At 44.0% G+C, this 18,023-nt stretch overlaps 1 protein-coding gene across 1 annotated transcript in view; it reads right to left on the bottom strand.

The window, feature by feature from the left end:
• LOC148129247 (vomeronasal type-2 receptor 26-like) overlaps window positions 1-18,023 on the bottom strand; it is a 723,059-nt gene that overhangs the window by 684,958 nt on the left and 20,078 nt on the right. The gene's annotated exons all lie outside the window — the stretch shown is intronic.

Genomic DNA, 18,023 nt, shown 5'->3' with positions numbered 1-18,023 from the left:
TCTCTGAGTTGGCCATCCTTTTTTTGTATCAGTTCTTTTGCAATATCACAGATTGGGGTACCTGCTAGTGATACCATCCGAGGCTGGCACAATGGCAACAGTACCAACTGTCCTTGTGAGCCCAATTTCACAAGCAGTTCCTGGCTCTGCTGTCCAAGCCTGTCTGGCTGCACCAGCCCTTCTGGCTCCAATAAAGGAGACTGTTGTTTTATCTTAGTCATATAGTGGGGAGTTGATAGAGTATTTGATTCCCTCTTTGAGATGACTATCCTTTTTTTAATCAGTTCTTTTACAATATCATAGGTTGGGTATCATAGGTTGGCTCCACCAGTCACTGCCCCTCCGCTCTGTTGCAGAACGTGCAAAATGTAGTATGCAGAATGCATTTGAAGAGATCCTTGGAAGTCTAGCTGTCTCTTACAAGTACAGAGTGCAGCTCCACCTCCTCTTTTGCTAGGTCCCTTCCTTCTGAGCAGTTTAAATCCTTTTAGCAACTCCTTCCAAGCCTGAGTTTCAGTAATGGGAACAATGCCAATTTGTATATTGATAAAATCTATAGGCTGCCCATTTCACCACAAGGCAACATTGGGCTGCTCGCTCACAAGAGCGAGTATTTCATCCATGTGGATGCGCCATACTTCTGGTCAAGCATATCCCACGCTTGTTTCGGGCGGTGCCTGGGTCGGCTAGTAGGGCTGAGTAAATGTTTTTCACTACTTTGACTGACCATGGTCCCAGACATGCATAAATCTAAGTTGTTTGCCAGGACTCAGCTTTTCATCTTGAATGGTACCTGTGAAAATGCATTTCCACAGTAGGTATTCTTTGGCTGGCTTGTCGGTAAATTTATACACACCATTAGCTGCTAAGTCCAGCTTTCCCAATCGTGGTGACTGTTCTCTGTTTCCTCTCTGTGATGGTGGATCATCCCTTGGTGCAGCATCCTCGTAGGCATAGCGTACTGGATCGAGGGCATGTGTCATTGACGGTTCGTGGTTTTTCTCAGAGTACCTCATGAGGAGGTCATGATCCCTTGATGCATACGATGTTTGTCCCTCTTGCTGCCGGGTATGGGTACCACATTCGTCTTGCCATACATCTGTGCTAGAGTTGCCTTGAGGGACTGGCAGGAACTCTTTTGCCTTTGGATTGAGCTTGGGAGTTGCTTCTTGATGTTTGTCTACTTGCTGAGAAATCTTCATTGTTAGTGTTGTCCTCAAAACCTTTAGCTTCTGCTTCTTTTTTCTTTTCCAGATACAAACGGTGACTTTTAAGTAATGCAAGCTGGTGATCAAGTTTGCCAGTTGCCTTGTCCAACCTCTTGGGTGAGCAGGAACATACTATTTCAACTTGTTCGTGGCACTGTTTCTGATAATGTGTTTTAAGGACATTTTCTTTTAGTTGTAAGTCAAGCTTGAGGAACTTTTTCCTGATTTCTTCTCGATTTGCAAACACACACTTCAAAGTTTCTTTTGACCTTGATATTTCAACTTGCTGCTGATTTGTATTTATTGCTCTATCTTGATTACTGGGAATAGATATTTCCCCCGTTTCATATCTTTTCAGTTTCTCTTTCAGCATTAACATCTCTTTCTCTTGTTGTTTAATGATCTTAGTATATTGACCAGGGGTGGGATTTCAAATTTCTTAACAACTGGTTCTGTGGACATGGCCTAATTTGTGGGTGTGGCTTGGTGGGAGTGGCTTTCTGGCTGGGCGTGAGTCTTGCTGGCTGGTTATGTGACTGGGGTGGGCATGGCTACGTGGTCATGTGACTGGGGTGGGCATGGCTAGGTAGCCAGGTGACTGGCAAACCAAATTTAAGGGGTCCTCACTTAATGACCAGGCCCTCGCTTAGTAGCCAGTTGCTTAGCAAGTGTTTTTTTACCAGTTTCCAAGGCCTGGGGAGGCCCAGGCAAGTGGCCATGTGGCTGGCAGCCCAAATTTAAGCAGTCTTAATGACCAAGTCCTCACTTAGTGGCCAGTTACTTAGCAAGTGTTTTTTGACAGTTTCTAAGGCCTAGGGAACCCTGGGTAGGGCAGGGCAGGTGGCCATGTGAATGGCAAACCAGATTTAAGTGGTCCTCGCTTAATGGCCAGGTCCTCGCTTAGTGGCCAGTTGCTTAGCAAGTTTTTTTTTGCCAGTTTCCAAGGCCTGGGGAACCCTAGGGAGGGCAGGGCAGGTGGCCATGTGAATGTCAAACCAAATTAAATGGTCCTCACTTAATGGACAGGTCCTCGTTTAGTGGCAAGTTGCTTAGCAAGTGTTTTTTGCTAGTTTCCAAGGCCTGGGGAACCCCAGAGAGAGCAAGATGAGGCTTGGGCAGCTACGAGGAGCTACGGAGAGGGCAAGGCGAGGCTCGGGCAGCTACGAGGAGCTACAGGGAGGGCTGGGCGAGCCTTGGGGAACTATGGGGAGGGCTGCAGAGGGCTAGGCGAGGCCAACTCAACATCACTTCTTTGCCCTAATGACTAAGTATTAAAAAAGATATACCAAAACAAAAAGGTAGTTTATTATGTCATATCTTTAATGCTTAAATAATAAAAAGGTACACAAAACTATATTGTTACATTTTAAAATATTAATCAAAAACCATTACATAACAAAACTTTACAAAAAACAATAAATCTTATTTAAAGTACTCCCAAATTGCTTTTCTATTATCGTCCCAAGTTACAGTTTTCTTGTGTTTAACATGAGCACCATCAACTGTGTGATGATGTGCCTGTAACCACTTTTTTACTGTAGGAACAGGGTCCCATTCTTGCACAGTTAAGCCAATTAGACTGATGGTCAGGAGGTTTGTTATATTGGAAACTGTAAGGCAACTTCTGCCCTCTGAACATATTATGTTCATCTGTGAGAAGCCCCATTCTGCCTCTGCTGAACTGACTGCAATAGTTTTAATAATATCTCTAGCCTTTTTAATGCTGCAAGGAATTGTATAATTTTTAGAATCTTTTAGTACATTTTCTATGAAATCACGATAATCATTAATATTGATTTCATAATTAAAAATTTGACCAAATGCAATCAATTGTACTTCAGCTGCTCTCCATGGAACCACCACTTCTTCAATATTCCAATAATCTGGCTCCAAATAATTTAGACATTTTAATTGATCAATGTCTTTAAAATGGCAGCCTGTTTTTAAATGTTCGCAATCCATCATCCTTTTCTTCAAATTAGTTACAATGCTTTGTATAAGTTTTTCATGAGGAAGTCCCATAAATCAATGATTTTGTATAAAATTTATATTGTTAAAGGTTTCTGAAGTAATTAATTCTTCAACCGTATTTTCATATGCACCCTTTTCCTCTATAAGCATTTCAAATGATCTAATTGATCTTATCACAAGTTTTTCAGCCTTTATAATGTCTATGTTTCTCGCTTGAAATGCATTAGAAAGAAGAGATATTTCAGTTAGCCCATCAATAATCAAGGCCAAATCAGTGAGAAAATATGAGTTTTCAAGACAGGCAGCCATACCAGAGTATTTTTTATTTGAACAGAAAAACTGATGGTTGAAGCTGAAGTATTCATTGATAGGTAGGACATTGCAATGTATGATTTTATATGCTATACTTAGATCGGACCGAAGGCGGCGTAGTTCTAGTTTTCTAGGTCTAGAATTTCAAGTCTAGTGGCATAAGGCAGGGGTCCCCAACCACCGGTCCGCGGACCGGTACCGGTCCGCGGAACAACTCCTACCGGGCCGCTGGCTTGCTGGGCGCCGCCATCTTTTTTTGATGAAAAAGTGCTTCTGGTGAGCTTTTCCGGGTAGAAAGCTCACGGAAGCACGCTTTTCATCAAAAAGATGGCAGCGCCAGCGCTTCGTGAGCTTTTCCGGGTAGAAAGCCATTTCTACCCGGAAAAGCTCACCAGAAGCGCTAGCGCCGCCATCTTTTTGATGAAAACGTGCTTTTGGTGAGGTCACCGGAAGCAGTTTTTCATCAAAAAAAAGATGGCGGCGCCCAGCTGATGCTGGTACCGGGCCGCGGCGCCCAGCTGATGCCGGTACCGGGCCGCGGCGTCAAAAAGGTTTGGGATCACTGGCATAAGGTATTCTACAATGAGTAGAGGAGTGGAGAACTCTTCTAGTGAAATATTTCTGGACTTTCTCAACTGTGTTAATATCAGATATGTAATGCTCTCTCTATAGCAGAGAGAGAGAAGCCAGGGGAAGCCATGTTTGGTCACCTAACCTTTTTATAATGCAGCTTAAAAATGTACTGAAGCTTTTTACAGCCGTATGCAGATATATATAGTACAAAAAAAAGATAATAGTACAAAATCATCTAAGAAGTTAGATTACAAATGGAATTGATAGGCACATTCACAGAGTAATACTGAATTCTTTTTCTGAAATTTATTCCTCAGTTCAAAAAACTGGAAATATATGAATTCAACATTGGGCTCTGCTAGTGTACCTATTCAAGAGAATGTAGTGTCAAGGTTAGCAAAAATGGTAAAGCAACATATAGATTTAAATTTTCAAACCAGAAATGTTTTTGTTGGCACCCACATAAATAAAGGGAGTACAATATATATTTAATGTTACATGTGTTAACAGCGGCTAGAATTATGTTTGCACAACAGAGGAAAAATGAAGAGATCCCCATAGATGAAAATGAAATTAAAAAATTACAATGTACAGAAATGGATAGAGATAAGAGGTAGAAGTTAGGCGAAGAATGATCATTGCTATGTATGAATTAAATACAGAAGGGATAATTATAAACATGTTGATATAATGAACAAAATTAGAAATAAGCCAATACAAAGAAATTTAAATAATTTTTCTGTTACACTGCTGTACTTATTGATATTTGTTTCTGCTTTGCTTTTTCATTTATGAAATATATTATAATACTTTATAATATTATATAAGTATAATAGAATTACAGAGGAAAGGTAAAGTAAGGATATATTGTTATAGAATAGATTGGTGATGATGAAATGAACATTATAAAGTAGATTAAGTAAAAATGGTGATTTGCTCGCATAAAATGATGTAATATTAGTAAAGTCCAGTAAGTAATTAATAATAGTAATAATATAAATATATATAGTGGATTTATGATATAAGGATTATGATATAATGCAAATTGGAAGGGAAACACTACAGAGATTGTGCACAAGTGATTTGTACCAACCGACACACTGTATGTAAGATGATGGTTTATGTTTCATGGTTTGTTTTGTTTATGTTTGTGTTTAAAAAAAACAACCTTTATTTTTTTAAAAATCCATTTATGTATGCAGGCAACTTCTTGTTACATTGATGTTGCTATATGTGATGACCCGTAGTCTCTCAAAATAATCCAAAACCCAAAACATACATTAAAGTCCGGTAATACCTTCAACTTAAACTTCACTGTTTTATTAGGCACAGTTTAAAGTCACAAAAGTAAATAATGAGACAAAAGGAAACCAAAACAAACCGCATTGACGAGAGTTCCGAAGCAAGCCATGATAATTAATCATACAATCCAGGAAGATATGGGGAGAGTCCATGGGAAGAACGCCAACAAAGATAAACCTCTTTCAAAGGAAACAATAAACTTTGACTCCAGCAATCCTGACTGCGCAGTTACAAACTTATATACATAGCTCCCAGCTGCAAGCCACAAGGAGGATCATGATAATCTCCTCTTCCTCAGAATCAGTCTCCACCAGGGGCATGACACTATCCCCCCCGTAGGGCCCCCTCCCCCGGGACCAGGCAGACAAGGACGTTGAGGAAACCGAGCGTGAAAGTCCTGGACCAAACGAGGAGCATGAACATCAGTGGCATCAACCCAGGTGAAGTCCTCTAGTCCATAACCTTTCCATGCCAACAAATACTGAAATCAGCCTTGCAACTGGTGTGAATCTCAGATGCTTTCTTCTTCATACTCCTCCTCTCCCAGAGGGGCTACTGGGGCCAGCTGAGATGGAGCCGATCTATGCGGACTGTCGGCTGAGGCAGGGACTAACAGGGAATGATGAAAAACAGGATGGATACACATGGTCCATGGCAGGGAGAGATAATAAGACACAGGATTGATTACCATCTCGACCGGAAAAGGTCCCAAGTAACGGTGATACAACTTTTTCGATGGTTGCATCGTTGGGAAATATCGAGTAGAGAGCCAAACCCAATCGCCGAGCACTAAAGGCGGAACATCGCAACGATGTCGGTCTGCAAACCATTTATAGTCCTTCTTGGCTCTCTCTAGTTGATCATCGACCATGTGGTGCACGGCTTCTAACTCCTGCAAGAACATATCCACTGCTGGAACTGGAGAATCAGATGGGGCTAAAGGGAAAAGTCATGGATGAAACCCATAGTTAGCAAAGAAAGGGGACACATGGGTGGATGCATGTTGAACATTGTTATAAGTGAATTCTGCCACTGGCAACACTTCCGCCCAATTGTCTTGTTGAGTATTGCTGAAACAGCGGAGGTACTGCTCCAAAATAGCATTTACTCTCTCTGTCCCCCCATCAGTTTTGGGGTGATGAGCAGACGACAGACACACCTGAACCTGCAGTTTTGCGAGTAGGGTCTGCCAGAAGCATGCCATAAATTGTATCCCCCGATCTGATACCATGCGGTCTGGTAACCCATGCAACCGGAAAACATGGGAGATAAACAATTGAGCCATTATCTTGGCCGATGGAAGATCCACACACGGAATAAAGTGGGCCATTTTAGTCAACATATCCACCACTAAAATGGTTCTAGCACCATTCAATGGTGGTAACTCAACGATGAAATCCAATGAAACTGCTCCCCACAGCATGGGCAAGGGCTGCAAAAGACCAGGGGCACACCAGGAGCATACTTGGCTTGGTGACAGATCCCACAAGGACGCCACATATCCTGACACATCATGTTTAAGTCTCGGCCACCAAAATGTCCTAGAGATGAGGTGCAGTGTTTTGAACACCCCAAAGTGTCCCACCGCTGGACTATCATGACATTGACATAAAATAAGGCCTCGAAGAGGACCTCCTGGCTCATAAATGCAATCACGGAACAACAGGACCCCAATATATGCCCAAGGAGTCTCTTGTCTCCCATTTCATCCAATTCTCGACGTAGAGCTACTGCAAATGGGTCCTGCTGTTGTGCCTTCTGAATACTCACTCGAAGATCCACAGGTTCCTCGGTGGCCACAAACAGCTCCAATGGAATCATTATCTGGGGCAAGATTTTACCCTTCCTTCGGGCATACTCAGGCTTCCAAGATAGGGCATCGGCGCATTGATTCCCTCCACTCAGAACAAAGGTCACCCAGAAGTCAAATCGAGCAAAGAATAAGGACCATCTCACGTGATGCTGCTTCAATGTCCGAGCTGTATGTAGGTGTTCCAAATTGTGATGATCCGTCTGAACCTCAATTTGGTTACGAGCCCCCTCCAGGTGGTGCCACCATGTCTCAAAAGCGACCTTAACTGCCAATAGCTCCTTGTCCCAAATTGTATAGTTGCGCTCTGGAGCCGACAACTTCCGGGAATAATAAGCACACGGGAACAAGGGGCCTGCAGGAGCATAGGCCTGGAGGAGCACTGCACCAACAGTCACCTCAGAAGCATCTGTTTCCACCACAAATGGCTGGCCTGGATCAGGGTGTTTGAGGATAGGCTTGGAAGCAAAGGCGACTTTTAACGCCTCGAAAGCTGCCTGCTCCTAAGCACCTCAATGGAACTTCTCCCCCTTCTTCAGCAGATTAGAAAGGGGAGCAGTCAAGGCAGCAAAGTTGAGAATAAATGTGCGGTAGTAGTTTGCAAACCCCAACAGTCATTGCACATCTTTAATCCGCTGTGGAGGTTCCCACACCTGCAACGATTGTATTTTTCCAGGTCCATCTCCACCCCAGCAGGTGAAATACCCAAGAAGTCAATCGTGGTTTGTGCAAACTGACACTTCTCACGCTTAGCAAACAGGTGGTTATCACGCAAACATTGCAACACCAGCCGCACATGTTGCCAGTGTTCCTGCAGGGAGTCTGAGTAAATTAAAATGTCATCTAAATAAATGACCATGAATTGATCCAATAAATCTCAGAAAACATCCTGCATGAAATGCATGAACACAGCTGGGCCATTGGTTAATCCAAAAGGCATCACGGTATATTCAAAATGCCTCATCTGGAAAGCTGTTTTCCACTTGTCCCCTGTATGAATGCAAACCAGATTGTAGGCCCCACGCAAGTCCAACTTCGTAAAGATCTTAGCTTGACAAAACCACTCAATCGGTTCAGGGATGAGGGGAAGCAGGTACCGATTCCTCACTGTGATTACATTCAACTTGCGGTAATCACAACACAAACATAGCTCCCCCGATTTCTTTTTTACAAAAAGCACTGGTGCAGCCAATGGGGAGGTAGAAGGCCGGATAAACTCTTTCCGGAGGTTCTTCTCAATAAAATCCCATAATGTGGCCAACTCCGGTTCCGACAGGGAATATGTCCGACCCACCAGCAATTTTGCATTGGGCAACAAGTCGATTGGACAGTCATATGCCCAATGCAGAGGCAACTGATCTGCCTCCTTCTCCCCAAACACATCAGCAAAGTCCACCAACTCCACAGGTAGATCCGGGTCCATCGGCATAGCCACACTCCCTGCACAGGAGCACAAGAAATGGTTGGCACACTTCCTATCAAGGAACTGCACAACTCCAGATGACCAGACAATCTGTGGATCATGGGCCTGTAACCACTCCAAACCCAGCACCACCGGAAAATGAGGCAATGTGGTAATGTAGAACACGGCTTCCTCCACATGCTGCCCAATACGCATGCAAAGGGATTTGGTTGCAGCAACCGCAGGTCCTGAACGAAGGGGCCAACCATCAATCGTCTCTACCATTACGGGCGGGGACACCTGTTGCTGAGGAATGAACCACTGCTCTACAAAATGAGCATCCATGAAATTGGCTGTGGCCCCTGAGTCGACCAAGGCTTGGATCTCCACCACTCTCACACCAGGCACGGACACACTTGCTGTCAGCAGAAGATGCTTCACCAATAACAATTGTGGTGCAGATGTCAAAGGTGGCAAGGATAGCAAGGTTGGTGAAGATGGTGGGCCTAAGGACTTTACACCCCAACCTACAGACCCCTGTAGGCCAAGCAATGCTCATTTCCCGCCACCACAGGCGTCGCTGCTGTGGATGTCTTAACAGGACACTTGGCCGCAAAATGGCCTTGATTGCCACAATAGAGGCATAAACCATCACAACGACGTCTCTCCTTTTCTACTTGAGGCAGGCTAGGGCGGCCAGCCCCCAACTGCATGGGTTCCTCCAAAGGCACTTCCACCAAGGGGCTCCATCTTGCTAGAAACAGATACAGTCTCTGTCCGTCATCACACCTGTTGCTGCTGAAGTGTAGCATCGATATGAAGACACAGATGCATGAGCTCCTGAAGAGTGCAAGGGCATTCAGTGTGCGCCAACTCATCCAGGAGCTCCAACGACAAACACTCCTGGAACTGGTCTAATAGTGCTGCCTCATTCCATTGTACATCCTGAGCAACCACCCGAAAACTAGCAATATAATCCATGAGTGAGCCACGCCCCTGCTTCAACTCTCTCAAATGTCTGTTTGCTGTTTGGCTTTGAACAGGGTCCTCAAACATGGCCTGAAACTGATGGCAAAACTTGGCGTAATTGTCCAACACTTGGTTGGGCTGGGTCAACAGAGGCGTCGCCCAATGTGCTGCAGAGCCTGACAACAAACTTATCAAAAAAACCCACCTTATCCCGGTCAGTGGGAAAGTCCTCAGGCCAAAGGCTCATGTAAAGTTGGCACTGCCCAAAAAATGCTGGAAATTGGGCCAGCGAACCATCAAATTTATCTGGCACTGCCACTGGGCATTTTTGGCATGGCCAGGCAGCTTGCATTTGTGCCGCCTTTGCAGTCAAAAGAGCCACTTGCTGAGTTAACTGGGCAATCTCTGCTCTGAGCTAATCCATGGTCACCCCACAAAAAGCAAAAATAAGTTGAAGGGATGGCTGGAGTCAAAATGTGATAACCCGTAGTCTCTCAAAATAATCCAAAACCCAAAACATACATTAAAGTCCGGTAATACCTTCAACTTAAACTTCACTGTTTTATTAGGCACAGTTTAAAGTGACAAAAGTAAATAATGAGACAAAGGAAACCAAAACAAACCGCATTGACGAGAATTCCGAAGCAAGCCAAGAGAGTCCATGGGAAGAACGCCAACAAAGATAAACCTCTTTCAAAGGAAACAATAAACTTTGACTCCAGCAATCCTGACTGTGCAGTTACAAACTTATATACCGTATTTATCGGCGTATAACACGCACAGGCGTATAACACGCATCTTCATTTTAAGAGGGAAATTTCAGGAAAAAAAATTAAATTTCTAAATAAAAACTTTGAAGCAAAATAAGGGTAGCTCAGAACTTTTTTTTTTATTAATATTATTACCACTTATAAGGTAAATCAGTGGTCCCCAACCTTTTTTGTACCAGGGACCGGTTTCAAGCAGAAAATTTTTGCAAGGACCGGGGGGGGGGGGAGAGAAGAGAAGGAGGCTTCGCTCTCTCGCTGCTCCACCATCCAAGGAAGAAACTGCTTCAAAGAAGCGGGGGGGGGGGCTTTCCTGTCGCCGCAGCTATTCCGAAGCGCCCGTTTCACCCCCACTCCCACCCCGCGCGCGCGCTTCAATCCACAGTGTCCCATTCTGCCTGCCTGCCTGCCTGCCTTAGTTTCTGGTTGTTTGGGAGCAGCTTCGGCTGAGAATAATAACTATTCGCCTCTTTTACTCAGCCGAAGCTGTTCCGATTCAACCATTAACGAAGGCAGGAAGGCAGGCAGAACGGAGCACTGCGGGCGGGCGGGCGGGCGGACGGGGTGGGGGTGGGGAGAAACGGGCGCTTCAGGGAAGCTGCGGCGACAGGAAAAGCCTCCCCGCTTCTTTGAAGCAGTTTCTTCCTGTGCTGGTGGAGGAGCGAGAGAGCGACTGAGAGAGCTGACCCAGAGAGAAGGACAGGCTTCGGTTGCTTCCTCCCTCCCCTTCTTTCATTTGTGTCCTTGATCCCCGATCCCAGCAGCATTCACCGAAGGCTTCTTAACATTATATCGGCGTATAACACGCATACATCATTTGCCCCCTATTTTCAGGGGGAAAAAAGTGCGTGTTATACGCCGATAAATACGGTACATAGCTCCCAGCTGCAAGCCACAAGGAGGATCATGATAATCTCCTCTTCCTCAGAGTCAGTCTCCACCAGGGGCATGACACTATATATTGATTTAAGCAGAAATAGATGTAACAAGAAGCTGCCTGCCTCATTTTTGGTAAGTTGCTTTTTTATTTATGTATTTATTTTTTTAGTATCTGTTTTTGTTTTTATTAATCATAAATGGTAACAATGCTCCAAGAAAAAGAGAAGAGCAACAATGATAACTGTGGGAAGGAAAGCTAAAATGTATGAAGAATGGTTGGAGGAACTGGGTATGCATATTTTAGTTAAAAGAAGGACGGGGGTGATATGAAAGCAGTGTTCCAATATTTGAGGGAAGTGAACTTATTCTTCAAAGAACCTGAAGTGAGGATAAGAAATGGATAGAAAATAATCAAGAGAGAACCAACCTAAGGAGAAATTTTTTTAGAAAAATCAATCAATGGAACATCTTGATTCCAGAAATTGTGGGTGGTGATTTTTAAGAAGAAATTGGATAGCCATTTGTTTGAAATGGTATAGGGTGTCCTACATGAACAGGAGGTTTGGCAAGATGACCTCTAAGGGCCCTTCCAACTTTGTTATTCTGTTAAATTGCAAGAGAAAATGAAAAAAAGAAGTGGGAGTTTTGCCCCAACCAGAGTTGCCTCAGAGTGTATTTCAGGGGAGAGGAATGTTCAACCATTCTCTAAGTTTTATGTCATATTTCCCATGATTCCAGATATTACACGTTTTTCTCAATAAAGGCTAAAGTGCTCCCAAAATGGATTTTGGCATTCAAGACCCCTTTAACTTCATTTTGGCTGCTGTTGTGACTCTTCTGAGAACTAATATTAAACTATTTTTGTTTCAACATTTGGGATTTGTGAATACTTCTTATTCTTCTACAAATTGAAGAAAGGTTATGACGCTGTCTTTAGAGACCAGATTCATCTCTTGCTCTCAAATTATCACAAACATTTGTATCTCTTGACACCACACTACAGAATGCTAAAGGTGATGTCTACTAAGGTGACAAAAACATGTTTTCTTGTTCAAGCTTTCCTAGGAATTTGTTAACTTTTCTACGGCAATTATCCATCCCTATATAAATATTTCAACTTCATTTCTGCATCCTGGGATATAATTTAGCCATTAGCTCAAGGACTTCATGAAAAATAAAATACTTAATGAAAAAGAATTTTGAGTGAAGTTTCAGTGAGGTCCCACTCGCCATCCTAAGGCTGGTGCTTTCGGCTTCATGCAAGTGCAAGCAGTGTGTGATTGGAGCTGCTGTCTCTCTATAAATACTGGGGGGGGGGGCTGGTGTGCTGGGCTGGTTGGCTGCGCTGCTGCCTCCTGATTGGTTCATGGAGTTGATGTTGGTATAATGGGCTGTGTGATGGCCTTGTGAGTTTTGTTGTGGAGATATCCTGGATCTTGTGCTGTAATCTCCTGGGTCGTTTGTTTTGTATTGATCTTATACCAACATCAACTCCATCAACCAATCAAGAGGCAGCAGCGCAGCTAACCAGCCCAGCACACCAGCCCCCACCACCAGTATATATAGAGAGACGGCAGCTCCGATCGCACACTGTTTGCACTGGCATGAAGCGGAAAGCACCAGCCTGAGGATGGCGAGTGGGACCGCGCCGAAACTTCGCCAAGATACTCTTAATCTTACACAGGAAAAGACCCGAACACACCTAGACCTACACACACACACACACACACACACACACACACACATATATATATATGTGTATGGTATTCGGCTTGGTTCGGGTATTTTCCCACATCATTGTAGTTGTTCTTTTAAAATTGTAGCAACGTTTCAGCAGAATCTCATCTGCCATCATCAGGCTTCTGTATTGTGTCCGTCTGTGGGTCAGACTTTTACAGTGGTTTCAGATTTAAATTTGGGGCAGCCTATTGCTGTGCCAGAATGGTTTTTTCTTCATCCTGATTGGTTGGGAGTCTTGGTCTGTGTTTATTGGTCTCGGAGTTTGCTGTGTTCTGCTTGATTGGTGTCTCTAATATCTTCTGTCTGTTTTTTTGGCTCTTTTTGTATCTTGATTGGCTGGCAGCATTGTGTTACTTTATTGGAGGCCTTTAGTGCAGCTTGGCTTCGGGTAAATGGACGGCTATCATTAGTTAGGAAGCTGGGTTTCATCTGGGTGCCTGGTTGGGGTGTGTTTGAGCTGGAGGTATCAGGGGGGATCTGTTTGTGCCCAGGTGTTTGCCTGGCTTGTGGTGTGGAGATTTTTTTGTTTGTGAGTGCAGGCTTCCAAATGATTGACAGCCTGGTGGAATCATCTCTTCTATTCATTCTTTCTGGTCTTTTTTCAATCTCTATGGCTTCTCTGATGACTCTGTGGCTAGGGTTTTCCATAGTGGCCAGGGTTTTGGTGCCATTGAAGTTGATGCTATGACCTGTGGCTTCCATGTGTTGGACTAGTGAGGAAGTGTGTTCCAGCTTTTTGACTGCATTTTTGTGTTCATCCAGGCGGGTACTTATTCTTCTATTGGTCTGTCCAATGTATGTGGCTGGGCATGATGCACAGGGGACTTCGTATATGCCTTGGTTTTCCAGGTCAATTTTATCTTTGGGGTTGCTAAGGATGGCTGCTATTTTTCTGTCTGTTTTGAAGGCAGTCCTGATATGATGTCTGTGTAGTACCTTACTAATTTTGTCTGTAGTACCTCTTATGTAGGGCAGGACAGCTGTTCCATAGGTCTGTTCATCTTCTGGGTTTCTATTATGTTGCAGTGTGTTTTTGTGGATCAAGCTGGTGATTTTGCTTTTGTGGAAGCCGTTGGCTGTCAGTACTTTAGTCAGGGTGCATAGTTCAGTCTTAATGTGTGTCTTGTCTGCCAGGCATTTGGTTCTGGTAATTAGTGTTTTAGCCACGGAGTTTATCTGTGCTGGGTGGTGGTGGGATTGGGCGTTGAGGTAGCGGTTAGTGTGTGTTTTCTTCTGGTATACGGTGTGTCCTAGTGTGCCATCTGTTTTTTTGTAGATTAGTACATCTAGGAATGGTAGTTGTTTGTTTGTTTCCGTTTCCATGGTGAACTTGATTTTGGGGTGTGTGCTGTTTAGGTGTGTTAGGAAATTGTTTAGGTTTTCTTTTCCATGGGGCCAAATCACAAATGTGTCATCGATGTATCTTAACAATAGTTTGGGTTTGTGGGTAGCATTGGCCAGGGCTCTGGATTCGAATTCTTCCATGAACAGGTTTGCAATGACGGGTGACAGTGGTGATCCCATAGGGGCTCCTTCAATTTGTTTGTATCTTTGTCCTTTGTATATGAAATATGTGTTGGTTAAGCAGTGTTCTGTTAGTTCCATGAGGTGTTTAGCTGGTTGGTATTTGAGTTCCTTGCAGCTTCGCAAGCTTTAGTTAAAGCTATAAGCTCAGCTGCTTGGACGCTGTGGGAGGGGGGAGGGGGGGAAGCCCAGATGATTTCTTGTAGGGAGACTGCAGCTGCTCCTGTTAGTCTTTTGTTCTCGTGCATGTAGGAGGAACCATCTGTGAAGAGTTCAATGTCAGGGTTTTGTAGTGGGGTATCTGTTAATTCGGAGCAGGGTAGTTCAGTGTCATGCACTAAATGGAGGCAATCATGGAGATTACCTTCCTCCTGTTCCGTGGGGAGCAAGGTAGCTGGGTTTAGAGTACTACATCTCTCAAATGTAATGTGATCAGAGGTAAAAAGTTCAGCTTCATATTGAGCCAAACGCTGCTGAGTGAAGGCTTGTGTCTGGCTCTTTAAGAGAATTGCAAAAACTTCATGGGGGACTTTCAGCAATAGTGGATGTCCTAGTACTAAATCCTTAGATCGTTTCACAAGTTCGACTGTAGCCGCCACGGCTCTTAAGCAGGGGACAGCCCCTTGAGCTACTGGATCTAGGGTTACGGAATAGTAAGCGACTGGTCGATGTGTGTGTCCAAAAGGCTGTGTCAGAACGCCAGAAGCAACACCTAATTTTTCATGGATGAATAAGGTGAAAGTTTTCCTATAGTCAGCCCCCCGAGTGCTGGGGCTGATGCCAGGGTTTGTTTCATGGTCTGAAGTGTTTTGTCCAAAGGTTTGGACCATTCAATGGGGTCAGGCATGTTTTTGCCTGTTAGTTGAATGAATGGTTGGGCTAATTCCCCAAACAAGGGGATCCATGGGCAGCAGAAGCCCAGTACTCCCAGTAAGGCTCTTGTCATTTTGTCTGGGATGGTTTCATGGCTAAAATGGTCTCTACCCAGTTAGGGGCCAATTTTCTAATTCCTGGTGCAATGATGTAGCCCAGATATGTTATTTCTTGTTTTAAATATTGTAGTTTGGAAGGGGAGGCTTTGTGTCCTCTTTCTGCCAGGGCTTCAAGTAAGTATAGGGTGTCTGTTTTACATGCTAGCTCAGTCTGAGATGCCAGCAGTAAATCATCAACATATTGGATCAAAGTGGACTGCTGTGGTAGGGAAATGGAGGAGAGGTCTGCCCTTAATATTTGTGAGAATAAGGTAGGGGACTCAGTGTAGCCTTGTGGTAATCGAGTCCAGGTATATTGTTGGTCTTGCCAAGTAAAGGCAAATAGATATTGGGATGCTGGGAATGCTAAAAAAAGCAGAGCACAAATCTATGACAGAAAAATAGGTGGCTGAGGCTGGCACCTTGGTGATTATAGTTGATGGGTTAGGCACTATGGGGGCTCTTGGTATCACATGGTTATTAATGAGGTGCAAATCTTGTACAAATCTGAAGATGGGGTTTCCATCTTTGTCTACTGTAGATTTCTTTACAGGAAAAATGGGGGTGTTGCAGGGAGAGGTATATTTAATGAGAACTCCTTGCTTTAGGTATGCTTGTATTAATTTCTTTATGGGGTGAATTGCCTCTGCAGGGATTTTATATTGGGGCACGCATGGAGGTGGTCCATGTTTCACTTGGATAGTAACAGGTGTTGCTCCTTTAAGTAGTCCCACTTCTGATGCATCCCAGCCCCATAAGGAGGGTGGCAGGCTTTTTAAATCTTCATGAAGCTCCGTGTTGTTGGTTATCAGCATGATTGTCTTGTGTGTGCCTTTTCCTGGGATTTCCAATTGCAGCCCCTGTTTGCCACATGTTATGGTAGCTCCCATTTTACATAGGAGATCCCTTCCTAGTAGGGATAGTGGCGACTGGGGGCAAATAGCGAATGAATGGTCTACTGTGAAAGGTCCTAGTTCTACTGTTACATTGTGGGTAAATTCTACAGGGATTACTCCCCCTCCACTCCCATTATGCTATCCCGAGCCCCTTCAGCCACCGAAGCTTTATATGGTGGTTCAGTAATGAATGAGGAGGTGGCTCCAGTATCAACTAAGCAATTGTATTTTTTTCTTCCTATAAGAATGGTGACAATGGATTTCCCTTCAGGGCCGTTTTTTAGGGGAATAGCCAGCCCGTTAAAGGTAGCCATGAATTCAGTGTTTTCATTCTCATGTTCTAGTCAGGAAAGGGGCAGGTCATTTTCTCTTCTTTGCTCCCATTGAGGTCCATTGTTATGATTTATTTGAAGAAAAGGAGCACTGGGTGGTGCATGATGATTAAAGCTTTGTTGCTCAGTGTAATGGATTGGATTATTGCCTGGCTTCATGTTTCTAGGTGGTGGGGGATACCGGTTGCAGGAAAGGTGTTGCCTACATTGCCTGTTGAAATGCCCTTCCCGTCCGCACCTATAGCAATGCTGGCATTTGCCTTGCGACCAGCCTGCTTTATCACAATGCCAGCATCTCCTTGAATTATAGGGGGTTTTACCTGGCATTTGTCTGGCATCATGTTGCATTACAGCAAACATTTTAAAGTCCTCATGTCTTTCTATCCTCCTCTTCCTATCTTTCTCCTCCTCTTTCAGTTTGCCTCTTTGATCATAGACAAAGTTAGCGATCCTGCGCAACTCTGCTATTTCTAGGGTTGGCCAGTTGGAGACGAAGTGGTGGAAATGCTCTTTGATATCCACGGTGGACTGGTCCACGAAGGCTGAAGCTAAAATCCTTTGGTCCTTCAGGCAGCTAAGGTCTAGATGGGCATATGCAATAGCTGCTTCTGACAGGCGGATCCAAAAGGCATCAGGGTTTTCCTTTCCTCTTCGTGTTGTTTTTTGGAATTCTGACCAGTTTAAAGGCTTTTTACCTATTTCCTCTAAAGCTTCTAGTAAGTTATTTTTTGCTCTTGTGTATTCATCCCAGTGATTGGTATCATTGTAGTCCCAGTCAGGGCGATGTACTGGCCATGCGATGCGGGCTGGGGCTGCCTGTCCAGGGATAGTTGGTAGTTTAGCTATTTGGTCTGTTTTTTCAAATAGTTTTAATAGTTCATCTTTAGTTAGAAAGACTTGTAGCAGCTGGGTCAATATCACCCCAGGATGGATTATGGCTGTCTATGATAGATTTCAAGGTTTGAATTACTGTTTGAGGATCAGCCCTGAAAGCTGGGGTATCCTTTTTCCAGATGACCAAGTCAGAGGCAGAGAAGGGAGTGTGGGTTAAAATGTATTCTAATTGTCCCCTATTTTTGCCTGGCACTGATTTGTTTAAAAGGGGAGTCATAATCCGTTCCTCAGTCTTTCCTTCCAGGGAATGGGTTTCAGGTTTTTCCTGATCTTTTCCCTCGGTCAGGTCTTTGGTCCTAGCCATTTCAGCCCAGCAGTGCCAGTAGGGTATTTGTCTGGGTTTAATGCGTGTTCTAAGTGCTTTCAGGGTTTTATAATCTAAAGTACTGCTATCAGGCCAAATTTGTCTACCCATGTCATCTCGCAATAAAGCCCACTTTTTGCAAATTCTTTTTGCTTCTTTTTTATGCATT

The sequence above is a fragment of the Notechis scutatus genome, chromosome Z, assembly GCF_049901735.1.
Source record: "Notechis scutatus isolate UNSWTSFEM ecotype Mainland chromosome Z, rNotScu1.2, whole genome shotgun sequence".
Taxonomy (NCBI): domain Eukaryota; kingdom Metazoa; phylum Chordata; class Lepidosauria; order Squamata; family Elapidae; genus Notechis; species Notechis scutatus.
Note: the sequence above shows the minus strand (reverse complement) of the source record. Positions and strands in the feature narration are given on the sequence as shown.